The sequence below is a fragment of the Bos mutus genome, chromosome X, assembly GCF_027580195.1.
Source record: "Bos mutus isolate GX-2022 chromosome X, NWIPB_WYAK_1.1, whole genome shotgun sequence".
Lineage (NCBI taxonomy): Eukaryota > Metazoa > Chordata > Mammalia > Artiodactyla > Bovidae > Bos > Bos mutus.
The window spans coordinates 18,915,272-18,927,792 of NC_091646.1; positions in this window are offsets into that span (position 1 = coordinate 18,915,272).

Consider the following 12,521-nt stretch of genomic DNA (forward strand, 5'->3'; position numbering starts at 1 on the left):
TTTCATTTTAAAGACATCACTCTAACTGCTGGGTAGTGTGTGATGGTCTGGAGTAAGATCAGTTAGTAGCCTGTGGCAACAATACAGGCTAATGATACAGAGTAATTCTGGCCTCATGAGCTGAGAAATATTCCTGTCTTTATTTTCAGAAGGAATTTGAACAATTCATATTATTTCTTCCTTAAATATTTGATGTAATTTATCAAAGAAGCAAAGTGGGGTATAGTTTCTTTATTGAAAGGTACTAAATTAGAAATCCAATTCCTTTCATGTATATAGTAATATTCAGATTTTCTCTTTCTTCTTGGGTCAGATTTGGTAATTTGTATCTTTTAGGGAGTTTGTTCATTACATCTAAGTTGAAATTATTGGTATATATTTGTTCCAATATACTTTTATTTTCTTTTTAATATTGGTAAGATCTCTAGTGAGTCTATGCATTTATTTCTGATATTGGGAATTTGTGATCTTTCTCCTTCTTTTCAATATCAGTGTGACTAGATGTTTATCACTTTTATTAATCTTTTCAAAGAAATTTGGTTTCATTCCTATTCCCCATTATTTGTCTGATTTTCTACTTCATTTCTTTCTCCCTTGTTATTATTTTCTTCCTTCTACCTACTTTGGGCTTAATATGTTCTTCTTTTCTAGCTTCTTAAGATGGAAGCTTGGATTGTTTATTTTGAAGTTTTATTGTTTTCTAATGTATGCATTCAATGTTAGACATTTCCTTCTAGGCACTGCTTTAGCTGCATCCCACAAATAGTATGTTCTCATTTTCATTCAGTTCAAATGTTTTCTGATTTCCCTTGTGATATCTTCTTTGACATATGGTTATTTAGAAGTGTGTTTTGCTTGTTTCCAAATACTTGAAGATTTTTCAAATAATTTTTATTGATTTTTAATTTAATATTTTTGTGAAAAGAAAACATATTCTGTACTGTTTCAATATTCTAGAAGTTATACAGACCAGTTTCCTGACCTAGAATATGACCTATTGTTGAATGTGTCATGTGCCTTTGAAAGGAATGTATATGGTGCTACTAATAGTGTAGTGGTCTGTAAATATCAGCGAGGTCAAGTTGTTTGATAGTATTCAGGTTTTTTATAAGCTTACCAATTTCTTTCTACTTGTTTAAAACCAGCTATTGAGAGAGCAGGTCTTCTCTGGTGGCTCAGATGGTGAAGAATCGGCCTGCCATGCAGGAGACCCGGGTTTGATCCCTGGGTTGGAAAGATCCCCTGGAGAAGGAAATGGCAACTCACTCCAGTATTCTTGCCTGGAGAATTTCACAGACTGAGGACCTTGGTGAGCTACAGTTCATGGGGTCGCAAAGAGTTGGACATAACTGAGTGACTAACACACACAGTGAGATCTCCCAACAAAGACTGTAGTCTCATTCAACTCTCATTTAAGTTCTGTGATGTTTCTTTTAATTAAAAGCATAAACTTTTATGATTGTTATGTCTTCCTGATAAATCTATTGTTTTATCATTACATATGACAATATATATTACCTCATTATCATTGGTAACATTTCTAATTCTGAAGTTTACTTCGTCTGATATTAATATAGCTACTCAAACTTTCTTATGATTAGTGTTTGCATGGTATATCTCTTTCCATTCTTTTATTTTTAATCCAGGTGGGCATATTTAAGGTTTTCCTCATACAGAGAACACAATGGTTGAGTCTGCCTTTTTTATTAGTTTGACAAGGTTTTCTTTTTAATTGGTGTATTCAGACTATTTGCATTTGAGATAATTATCTGCATGGTTAGGTTTAAATTTACCATATCAATATTTGTATCTATTTATCCTATCTGTTCATTTCCCCCTTTCCTCCTCTCTTTTTCTACTTTCTTTTGGATTGAAAGTTTTGCATTCGTTTTGCTTTTTTGCTTTGCTTTGTTTTAGAATAGGTTTTTTTCCTTCTTTGTCGGATTATTAGTTTTATTTTTGTTTCTCTTTTTAGTTCTAGATCTAAGGTTTGGAATATACATCTTTAACTTTTCACAGTTTACTTTCATGTGTATTGTAAGAACCTTGCAACATCCCACCCCAAAAAACTTTACGCCATTGTTTTCATACATTTTACTTCATTACGTTATCCAACTCACACTGCATTGTTATCTTTAATTCTTTAAATATTCATTTACTTTTAAAAGATAATGACAAGGAGTTTTACAATTTCCAGCATTCTGTCCCTTTGTGTACATGCGTGCTAAGTCGCTTCAGTCGTGTCCAACTCTGCGACCCCATGGACTGTAGCCCACCAGGCTCTTCTGTCCATGGGATTCTCCAGGCAAGAATACTGGAGTGGGTTGTCACGCAGATCTGAGTTTCCACTGATGTTATTTTTCTTCAACCTGAAGAACATTTCATGGAGTACAAGTTTTTTGCTGCTGATTTTTTTCAGCTTGTGTTTGTAAAAACAGGGTAGATTGATTTTTTTTTTCAGCATTGTTTCTGATGGAGATTCAGTGTTTATTTTTATCTTCTTCCTTTATCTGTAATGTTTATTTTTTGACTGCTTTTTTTTTTTTTGGCCATGCTGTGCAGCTTGCAGGATCTTAGCTCCCCTGCTAGGGATTAAACCCAGGTCCCCTGTAGTGGAAGCACAGAGTCCTAGTCACTGGGTTGCTAGAGAATTCCCTTGACTGCAAATATTTTCTTTTTATTGCTGGTTCAGCTATTTGGTTATGACATGCCTTGATGTGGTTTAATTTTGCATGTTTTTTCTGCCTGTGCTAGGATGAACTACTCATATTTGTAGGTTCATACTCTTCATCAAATTTGGAAAATATCTGGCCATTATTTCTTAAAATAATTTTCTGTGCTCTTCCTCTTTATGAAAAATGTGGCTATACATTTGCTTTATCTCTTGATATTATCCCATAGATCATTAACATTCTGCATTTTACAGTCATTTTAATCTGTGCTTTGGTTTATGTAATTTCTACAACAACATCTTCATGTTCAATGATATTTTCCTCTGAAGTGTTTAATATACTCTTATGGCTACCCACTCCAGTATTCTTGCTTGGAGGATTCCATGGACAGAGGAGCCTGACAGGCTACAGAATCCATGGGGTTGCAATAAGTCGGACATGACTGAAGTAACTTTCACTTTCACTTACAACTATCCAGTGAACATTTCATTATAGCTATTTTATTTTTTAGCTCTTGGAGTTCTATTTAATTCATTTTTAGAGACCTGATCTCTTCTCATTTTGTGTATGTTTTTCTTTGGATTATTTAACATACTTAAAATAGCTGTTTGAAAACATTTGTATGCTAGTTCCATTTATGTTATTTCTGAGTCTAATTTTTCCGGCTAACATTTCCCCTGATTCTTTGTAGGCCTATTAATTTTTGATTGGTTGAAGCACATTGTGAAAATTACCTATTGAATGTCTACATTTTATTGTCTTTGTTTAATGAAAAACTTGTTTTGGCAGGCATTTATTTTACTTGTGGATCAGCTTGATCATTTTAAGGTTTTTTTTTTTTTTTTTTTTTAAAAACTTCATTAAGTGGAATCTAGAGTAGTTTTAAGTCTAGGGCTATTTTAGCTCTGTAACTATGGTGTGCTCTTAACCAACGGGAGGTCCAGAGATGAAGCTACTGAAGGGCCTGGTCGATGTCGTGAGCAGTGGTTCCCCCTCCACCTTGGAGCTCAGAGGGGCCATCAGTTCGATCTGGGATGGTCAGAGAAGACCTTGCTGGGCAGGGGATATTTGATCTGTCCCAGGATAGGGGCTAAAATTCAAACCGGCTGAGAAGACAGTAGAGCATTTTCTCAGCAGGGAAGATTCCAGAAGCACAGCTGTAGAAATGGCAACACTCAAGGCAGGACTGTTCCTGTGACACTGGTCCAGCTGGGCCAGGCTGTGTAAAGTGGAAATAAAGCAAAAACTCAGCAATGAGGGCCAATTCTGCCACTCCTCAGTGACGAAAAATGGGCCACACCTAGTTTGGAGAAGTTTCATGCTACTTCAAGATCTGCCTGGCAGCTTCACAAGGCTTAACTGGGTAAATCCGAGCAATGCAGAGCCACCCAGCCTGTTATCTGAACTGGAGTCACATTCAAGGGCTAATGGGAAACACATCATGTACCATTTCTGGTCCAGCTTTTTGTAAAGCAATAAATTGCTTTGAAAATACAGTACTTATGCAAATGTGGTATTACTATCAGTTACCACATTTGCATAGCCATCTGCTACATTTTTAGAGCTAAGCTCAGAAATCTTTCCACTCCAAGACTCTAGATAAGGCTTTGTGATACCTATCGGATTATATATCAAAAAGCTCTGAGGATTGCTAGAAATCCATCCTGTGACCATTGAAACAAAAACCATCTGGCCATAATGATTATTAATAGATTTTCAATTAATTAATGTAGTCTTCAGCTTAGATTTTGCATATCAATTCTACCCACCCATGTGGTGAATATGCACTGTCATGGCCAGGGAATTTCCTCTGGCTGTTACCATGAGCTCAGAGCCGAGCTTGGTGGAACAGAGTTTCACTCATTCACTCACTCGTTCGTTCATACATTCAACCAACCAACCACAGATATTTACTACTTGTTTTGTGCCAGAACCAGCTCTAAGAGCTGGAAATACAGATTTGAACATGATACAAAAAAAAAAAAAAATCCCTGTCTTCATAGATCTTACATTCTAGTGGAGAAAGTAGAAACCAATTGATCTGAGATATTAATATAAAGTCAGGTAGTGATAGTGTATGAAAAAAAAAATAAAGCAGGACAGAGGGACAGTGAGTGACTGGAGTGGTACTGCAGACAGACTCAGCATGGAAACCCTTTCTGATGAAATGACATTTAAGCAGAGATCTAAAGAGACTGAGGGAGTGAGCCATGTGTGTGTCTGGGAGAGAGTACTCCGGGCAGAGGTAGTGCAAAGTGAAAAGTATCTGAGGGAGAAGCTTGCTTGGCACATTCAAAAAAGAGTAAAGAGAACAGTGTGTCTGGAACATAGTGAGCAAGGAGGAAAACGGTGGGAGACCAAGTCAGAAAAGCAGGCATATGAACTAATCATATAAACTAGGGTGAGAAGTTGCCTTACTCTCAGTGCTAGAAGACACTAAAAGGTTTGAGTAATGGAAGAAAATGTTACAATGGAGGCTCTTGATTTCACTTTTGGAATAGGGTGTTTTTAAAAGTTCCTCAGATGATTCTAATGTACATTATCCCTGTTGCTGCTGCTGCTGAGTTGTGTCAGTTGTGTCCAACTCTGTGCGACCCCGTAGATGGCAGCCCAACAGGCTCCTCTGTCCCTGGGATTCTCCAGGCAAGAGTATTGGAGTGGGTTGCCATTGCCTTCTCCGACATTATCCCTACTTAGCAGGATTACTAGGCCTGCATTTTTGAGAACAGATTTTGGGCAGAGGAAGCAAGGGTGGAAGCAGGAACACTATTCTGGAAGCCGTGGTAACAATCTGGGCCAAGTTGAAGCTGCCTTGGATTAGAGTGCTCTGAGAACAACAGGAGCCAATAAGTTGGCTTTGAGCATCCCCGTCAGCGTCTTGGCTGCAGCTGCAAGATGGGGCAGTAGCTTGTGTTTTGTCACCTCAGCCTTTCTTCCTTTATTGTAGCTGGACCAGAGAATTATGGCAGAGAACTATGCCTAACAGATGAGGGGACTTAGGAAGTCTTGGGTAAACATTTCAGGGATCTCATCATAAAGTCCCTCTCGAATGCAACAACAAAAATCTAGCAACTGAGCTGCTTTTTTCCTGTGGCTTTGCCCCTCACCACCCCCCCCCACCCCGCCCCAACCAAGATTAAAACCTTATGATTAAACACTGGTCTGCCTGATATCTGGTTACCCAGTCTCTCCAGGTAAGAGTAAATCTCCATTCTCCCCTACCTTACTTTTAAAGTCTAAGTGTATACTTTTAATAATGAGCACTATTTATTGAGCACTCACTCTGGGCTAGGCACTGCTCTAAGCAACTTAAACCAACAAATTCAGTCCTCACCATAATCCTAGACGGTGACTGCTGTAATTACACCTGTTCAATGTATGTGATGTAACCGAGAATCAGAGTTAAGGATCTTGCCCAAAGTCACACTCTTAAGTCCCAAGGCCAAGATTTAAGCTAGGTCTGTATGACTCCAAAGACTGTATGCTTTTACTCACTGAGCTACCTCCTGTTCTAGAAGCCAGCTTCAGACAAGATCTGGACCCTGCTGACAAACACCTCCATCTTCCTGCTTCCCTGGATCTCTGCCTCCTCCTGCCCTTCCACATGGGTGTTCCTCTGCTTCCACCGCCCTGAACTCCAAGCACGTTTGATGTGCTCAGGTGGCTTTGTTCAAGCTTCAAAGAAGTAGCTGTCTCAGGTTTCCGGGTCCCTGCCCTCAGAGCAGGGGTGAGTGTGACTACGTCTCCAGGAAGCTTGCCTTCTTCCAGAACACGCAAGTTTGAGTGTGTAGCAGCTGGACATCCTCATTTCTTAGGGCGCCTTCTCCTCCTGCCCTCTGGGAGTGTCATTTACTCTTACTTCTGCAGAGCCAGCAGCCCCATTTGGAAGGGATAGCACCTCTTTCTCTTACTAGGGCTCTCATTTGCACCCTGGAGAACGTGAACTTCTAAAGCCCTTGGTGAATGCAAAAGTCCATCAGCACTGGCAATCTTTCAGCATCTCTGACAAATGGAAGCAACTTTATATAAAAACATAGATACATGTTCTTGCATAGACCTGTGAAAATACATTTTTACATATTACCAATGTGTTACACGTTGGCTGATCTATCTGCAACCGATAACATGTATTTGAAGAGGGAGCATCCCTGGAGTCCCCCAGGTGCTCAGGTGTGAACAGTGGTCTTGGGCGGCTCCGGACTGGCTGAATCTGTGAGTGTAGAGAACCCTGGAGTATGCAGACCGAGCACCACCAAATGATTTATTAAAAATCACCCTAGAGACAAATTTTAAATGGTTAACAAAAGTATGAGCAAGGAAATGTGTTTGAAATATAAACTATTAAGAAAAGTGGGAGAGGACCTAATTTGTATCTGATATGCAGCATTAAAAACGCAATCTATAAATGAATTTTGTAAAGCCAGAGTTTATTGCAACTGACTATAAATATATAAAGAAGTAATTCATCTTCTAGTAAAAAATGAAAAAAGAGTGCTCAGGTGTAGGGGTCATTGTGAAGCTTGCTCAAAAAGCTGCTTTTTACATTTTGTAAAGAAATAACGGCCAGTTTATTTTCTAATACTTTCTACATTTTCAATCGAAAATACATCTATGTGTCATGGACCTGATAAAAACCTTTTGTGTCAAGTGGAGTCTATCACTGCTAAGGGCATGAAAGTGACACTGAAGGAGCCAAGTCTGGCCTTCACCGTGTGTGTGTGTTAAGTCACCCTGTCATGTCTGATTCTTTGTGACTCCATGGACAGTAGCCCACAAGGCTCCTCTGTTCATGGGATTATCCAGACAAGAATACTGGAGTGGGTTGCCATTTCCTTCTCCAGGCGATCTTCCCAACCCAGGGATGGAGCCCAGGTCTACCGCACTGCAGGCAAACTCTTCACCATCTGAGCTACCAGGGAAGCCCTGGCCTTCACTGGCTCCGACTAAAGGAAGCGGGACATATGGGCGTGGCTTCAAGGCACAGAGCCTCTGATGTTCCCTCCTGTGGTCAAGGGAACTAAATATATTGGGTAACGGGTTTTCCCTCTCGTATTCTCCCCTGAAAACAATCTCCAAGTCAGCACTTGGCAAACCTAAACCTGTAGCTATGTCACATGTCATCATTTTGTCTCTGGCTGTTTTCTCTCTTTCTCTTATCTCAAGACTCTTTTTCATCATATCCACAGACACTGGGGGTCCTGATCGATAATTTCCCCTGCTTTCCTCCATGCTCCTTCTTCCACATCCAAACCTGCAGTTGCTGTGGCCTTGCAAATACAAATCCCCTTCAGAACTGACCTGAAATAAAGCTGAAAAGAGCTAGCTTCCAACTAAAATGACATCTCTAGGAGCCAGAGAAGGAAGACAGTACATCACTGGCTACTCTGGGAGGTGGATTAGCATGGTATTTTAATAGGTTTGAGAATCACGCAGACTGGGGTTCTTGTAGGAACTGTACTTAAAATAGCCAGTGTATTCTGTACAATTATCATAGGGATGAAGTTCGATGGTGCATATGAAGTGTTCAGTACAGTCCCTAGAATCAGTGATGATCGTGATTATGATTCTGAAACAGGCGAACAAGGGCAGTCCCAGGAAGACTTGGCAGCACTGAGCACCTACTGTATGATACATAATTCACACGCTGTTGTCAGGTTCCTCACAGACTACCAGGGAGCAGTCACAGACCTGAGCCTTACAGGATGGATAGTTATCTCATACACTCTGGAAGATCAAGGGATGGACATCATGATTAAAGAGTGCATAGGATGATTCTAGACTACATCATTTATCATGGTCATAGGCCCCCCAGAGTGTCTGGCACATAGCCATTGTACAATCAGAATTTGTGGAATGAGGGAATCCAAGTGGTGGGGCTTCATGAGTGGAGGGAAGGGAATCGCAGGGTGTTAATGGTTACTTTGGGTTAATCAGTAGAGTGATGAGAGGGAAGTATTTCCTCCCCCATCTAACCTTGCATCCTCGTGCACACAGCTTCCTCTCCTCTGTCCAGGCATTTGCACCCTCTGGCCTTCCCCATCCAGGGTGTTTCCAAGATATATCCACCTCTCAAGTGGCTCTGTTCACTTTGATGCTCTTCAGGACTCTGCTTTTTAGAAATATAGTAGTATGAATAATAGTCATCAATGGCTTAAATATCACCTTTGTTTCTCAAAGGTCCTGGGCTCCTCCCTGGCAATATTTTGGGAGGCTGTATCACACATTCTGAGGTCAAGGCTGTGTCCATATGTTTAAGCATTTCCTGTTTAAGAACAATGTCATGGAACTCAAATAACCAGGTCTCTTTTCTCTACTAAATGCCAAATCATGACATTTGTCTGCATTGTTGGTTGCCTCTCTTGTTAGCAGTGCAGGCCTTTGAAATCAGCCTAGAGGGATCATCTAGCACTCAACATGTTCATTTCACAAAGAAACTGAGACTCAAAGAGGAAAAATCTATCTGCCCAAAGTCATATATCAAGTTATTGCAGGACAGGAGCTAGTATCCATATATTTCCCTGTCCTTTTTTATTTTAATTTTTTGTGGGTCTTAGATCCTGTAATTGGAGCTACTAATGTTTGTTTCATTCTTCTCATTAATTTCATAACTCTTCTTGTGACCCAATTCTCATCTCCACTGTGGGACCCTAACCAGGGAATTTCATCCATACTAAAAATGTTACTGATGCTACCTGACACTTAGCTCTCCTGTCTGAGAATCTTCACAGCCCCCAAAGCTTGGCTACAGGGGATGTGGATAATTATTTAAGATCCCCTACTTGCCAAGAGAGTCCTAGAACATGCTTCTCTAGAGACACTGAGTTACAGTTATCACATTCCACATAACTGGGCTCAAATTTTAACTGTGAAAGTTAATCTCGAAATGGCCCAAGGCAAGTTAATTAACTTCTCCATGCCTCAGTTTCCTTGTCTTTAAAATGGGGATGATGAAAATTTATTCACAGAATTGTCCTCAGAATTAAGTATAATAGTGCATGTAAAGAGCTTAAAAGATGGAGAGAAAGCCTCATTTGTACCTGACAGAGATCATTTAGATGACGAGATTTGGATATTTTAGCTGATGAGCTTTAAATGAGATTTTGGATTTTGAGTTCATGCTATAATGGGATAAGACTCCTGGGAACATTGTGAATTTATTTTGTACTTAGAAGGGAAGTGAGTCATTGGAGGCCAGAGGGCAGACTGTGGTAGACGAAATTCTAAAAATCGTCCTCAGTGTTCCTGTCTCCTGGTGTATAATCCTTTCCCTTACATGTGAGCAGAAACCATGAATATGTTGGATGTCACATCTATGTCAGATTACGTTGTATGGTGAAGATGAAGGGACTTCACAGATGTAATAAGATCCCTAGTTAGTTTGACTGTGACTTAATCAAAAGAAAGATTATTTTAGGTAGGTCTGAGATACTCAAGTGAGCCTTTTATAGGAGAGAATGGAGATCAGTTATAGAAGTCTCTCTCCTGCTGACCTTGAGCAAGTTTCAAGGTAATGAATGCTTCCAACAACTTCATATTATGCTTGGAAGAGGACTCCAAGCCTCAGACAGGACCACAGCCCTGGTAATACCCTTACAGTAGTCTGTGAGACTTTGAACAAAGAGTCCAGTTAAGCCATCTCTATATTCAACTCACAGAACTGTGAGATAATAAAAGCATATTGATTTTAAACCACTGTGTCTGTGGTACGTTGTTATGTACAGAAGCTGTTCAGTAAATAGCACTTTCCTTCTACCACTTATTTGGATATCTGAGCACTTCACATGTATGAACTCTGGACTCCATGTCATGGGTTCCTTCCTCTTGCCTCCTATGCTTCCCATCAGGCCTCACCTCCCATGACTTTTGTTAAATGTCCCTGGTGTCCATATATCCAGCTTTGCCCTGTCTGAACTCTACCTGGAGTTCACAGCATCCCCCTAGAATCTCTGTCCCTGTGGCCACAATTACTCAAGGGGCTGGTGCAACTTATCCTCAAAATACTCTTCTCTACATTTGCTGATTCTTACTTTGGTGGAATGTGAAGTCAAGTGGGCCTTAGAAAGCATCACTATGAACAAAGCTAGTGGAGGTGATGGAATTCCAGTTGAGCTATTTCAAATCCTAAAAGAAGATGCTGTGAAAGTGCTACACTCAATATGCCAGCAAATTTGGAAAACTCAGGAGTGGCCACAGGACTGGAAAAGGTCAGTTTTCATTCCAATCCCTAAGAAAGGCAATGCCAAAGAATGCTCAAACTACCACACAATTGCACTCATCTCACACGCTAGCAGAGTAATGCTCAAAATTCTCAAAGCCAGGCTTTGTTGAGAATTCAACAATACGTGAATTGTGAACTTCCAGATGTTCAAGCTGGTTTTAGAAAAGGCAGAAGAACCAGAGATCAAATTGCCAACATCTGCCGGATCATCAAAAAAGCAAGAGAGTTCCAGAAAAACATCTATTTCTGCTTTATTGACTATGCCAAAGCCTTTGACTGTGTGGATCACAATAAACTGTGGAAAATTCTGAAAGAGATGGGAATACCAGACCACCTGATCTGCCTCTTGAGAAATCTGTATGCAGGTCAGGAAGCAACAATTAGAACTGGACATGGAACAACAGACTGGTTCCAAATAGGAAAAGGAGTACATCAAGGCTGTATATTGTCACCCTGCTTATTTAACTTATATGCAGAGTACATCATGAGAAACGCTGGACTGGATGAGGCACAAGCTGGAACCAAGATTTCTGAGAGAAATATCAATAACTTCAGATATGCAGATGACACCACCCTTATGGCAGAAAATGAAGAACTAAAGAACCTCTTGATGAAAATGAAAGAGGCAAGTGAAAAAGTTGGCTTAAAGCTCAACATTCAGAAAACAAAGATCATGATAAACTCGAAATGGATTAAAGATCTAAATGTAAGACCAGAAACTATAAAACTCCTAGAGGAGAATATAGGCAAAACACTCTCCGATATAAATCACAGCAGGATCCTGTATGACCCATATCCCAGAATATTGGAAATAAAAGCAAAAATAAACAAATGGGACCTAATTAAACTTAAAAGCTTCTGCACAACAAAGGAAACTATAAGCAAGGTGAAAAGACAGCCTTCAGAATGGGAGAAAATAATAGCAAATGAAGCAACTGACAAAGAATTAATCTCAAAAATATACAAGCAACTCCTGCAGCTCAACTCCAGAAAAATAAACGACCCAATCAAAAAATGGGCCAAAGAACTAAACAGACATTTCTCCAAAGAAGACATACAGATGGCTAACAAACACATGAAAAGATGCTCAACATCATTCATTATCAGAGAAATGCAAATCAAAACCAGAATGAGGTACCATTTCAAGCCAGTCAGAATGGCTGCAATCTAAAAGTCTATAAGCAATAAAGGCTGGAGAGGGTGCAGAGAAAAGGGAACCCTCTTACACTGTTGGTGGGAATGCAAACTAGTACAGCCACTATGGAGAACAGTGTGGAGATTCCTTTAAAAACTGGAAACAGAACTGTCATATGACCCAGCAATTGCACTGCTGGGCATACACGCTGAGGAAACCAGAATTGAAAGAGACACGTGTACCCCAATGTTCATCGCAGCACTGTTTATAATAGCCAGGACATGGAAGCAACCTAGATGTCCATCAGCAGACGAATGGATAAGAAAGCTGTGGTACATATCCACAATGGAATATTACTCAGCCGTTAAAAAGAATACATTTGAATCAGTTCTAATGAAGTGGATGAAACTGGAACCTATTATACAGAGTGAAGTAAGCCAGAAAGAAAAACACCAATACAGTATACTAACGCGTATATATATGGAATTTAGAAAGA